Raw genomic sequence first — 2,500 nt, 5'->3', positions numbered from 1 at the left:
TGAACTACTCTCACTCGGGGGAGTGCAAAGAGCACGCCCAAACCATCTCCATCTGCCCCTCACCATGATCTCATCCACAGATGGCACTTGAATAATCTCTCTTATAGTTTCATTTCTAATCCTGTCCTGCTATCATTAAAGAATTAACCTTGACAGCTTCAACTTATCTCTTTTTATTAGCATTCAACAATTACATTCTGCTACCATTGCGAAAAGTTTATTCAACTATCCCATCAATCATTCCATTCTTCATACCACTAAGATGAGTAGTAAATGAAGCAAGAGCCCGTGTCAGTACAAGTTTGCCTTATTGTGAACCAACCAATGCATTCTTCACACATCATGGTTACATCTCTTCTGTTAATCACCTCTTTCCTATTACCGCCATCCAAAATATCCTTTATCAAATATTTGTAATCCAACATCCATTTTAGCATTGATAGCTCCATCAAGGTTTATGTTTACCGTTATATCCTTACTCCTGCTTTAATATTGCTTTAACTTTAAATTGTAAACAATTCCAGACCCTTTTCACCAGGCTCTGCAGTTTTTCATATTACCCCCAAACATCCGTCCTTCCTCACTACATTCATGAGTCATCGTTGTACAAACTTCGACAGAAATTTCTCAGTCTTTTCAAATTGTTCTATTTAAACAGCCACTGTCCCTTTAACAAATTATAAACTACACTTCACTTCAATCATAAATAAAGTTTATTAAACTGAGCAATTTGACATCAAAATCAGACATTTTTGATTCTCACATTGCCTGTCTTTCAAATATACTGTATCTACAGGTCCTTGTATGAAACATGCAGCTTTTTCCCTTTGCTTTGAACAAAGAAATTGTTATGAGATGATTATTGAAGATTTTTTCAAAGCCCTCACTTTTCTTCCCATATCAATATTTTCTTTATCTGTCATACTTTCTCAATCAAAATCCCGCCATGAGCCTACTTTGGTATTTTAAGTAACGTTATGCCCCTATGTCTCAACCAGCCTCCTTTATCACCTTTACCTTCTTACAAAGGGACTATTATTGCTCTCTCGCTCTTCAAGATATAACTTATGAAAACTGGTCTGCCATCATACCGTAGTATCTCACTTGTAATTCCATTAATTCCTAATTCATTTTCCCATTTTTTCAACTGGTTGTCTTCGCTCCTTATGACAAGGACAATTATTTTTACTAGATCCCATACGGACAAAGACTTCCACTCGAGTTAACATAGGGAATAATATGGGTTCAGGCTTTCATGAGGACCCTGGGAAAGATTCCAATCGAATTCTTGCTCTTGTTGTTACCCGTCAGTAAAAGTTTAATTGCGAGCCATTATACTCCTGTACCGCACCTGTTTAATACACGCACGTACACTTCAACGGTATTTTCTTTTTCTTTTTTGTATCTCGCTCTCCTCCTCATTGTTAACAAAACCTGTTTAACCCTTCCTTTACATGAATAAGTCTGTGTGAATTGTTGTGACGTTCTTGTCTGGGACCTCGTGTATATAAACTCGCTATCTGTTGAAATAGTCTGTTGCATTCACTTCTCCCCTAAGTTACAACCTAAATTGTTCAGTGGCTACTTTCCTCTTTGTAAGGCTAAAAGAGACTCTTTATCTATGGTAAGCAGCTCTTCTAGGAGAAGGACACTTCAAAATCAAACCATTGTTCTCTAGTCTTGGGTAGTGCCATATCCTCTGTACCATGGTCTTCCAAAGTCTTGGGTTAGAGATCTCTTGCTTGAGGGTATATTCGGGCGCAATAATCTATCTTGTTTCTCTTCCTCGTGTTATTTTGAAGTTTTTATCCTCTCGTTTTTTTTTCAAGTTTTTATAGTTTATATATGAAAGAATTATTTTAATATTATTGTTCTAAAACTTCTCTTGCAGTTTTTCCTCATTTCCTTTCTCCGCTGGGCTACTTTCCCTATTGGAGCCCTTGGGCTTATAGCATCCTGCTTTTCCCACTAAGGTTGTAGCTTAGCAAATAATAATAATAATAATAATAATAATAATAATGGCCCACTCGCACACTCCCGAGCTGCCCGCGAAAGATTAGTCGATTAGCTGTTGATATAAAACTCCTAATAGAAGATTAAGTAACATTCTATGGTTTTGAAAGTAATCCACCAGAAAAGTCTACTCGCTACGGAGAAATCCCAGTGACCCTCATGTTCAGTAGATATTGCGTCACGATTGCGTAACGGATGCGATGATTGAAGCTAGATGTATTACTCTGGTGACTTGGCAACAATGTGGAGAGAAAAATTGAGGGTTTGACATTTGTTATTATTATAAGACAACCAATCAATTCTTCACTAGGTGGTTATTCGACGAAAATTGCTGCGGGGATCAATTGGTTTCAACTCTACAATTGCCCGGCCAGATTTTGACATTTAATTCGCATCATATTGCAAGCTATCTGTAGAAATACATATCATTGTCTATTTCGCCCTCAATTAAATGTAGCGCATATATATATATATATATATATATATA

Source organism: Palaemon carinicauda, chromosome 37, assembly GCF_036898095.1.
Source record: "Palaemon carinicauda isolate YSFRI2023 chromosome 37, ASM3689809v2, whole genome shotgun sequence".
Lineage (NCBI taxonomy): Eukaryota > Metazoa > Arthropoda > Malacostraca > Decapoda > Palaemonidae > Palaemon > Palaemon carinicauda.
The sequence above is the reverse complement of the archived record's forward strand: the minus strand, read 5'-3'. Positions refer to the sequence as shown.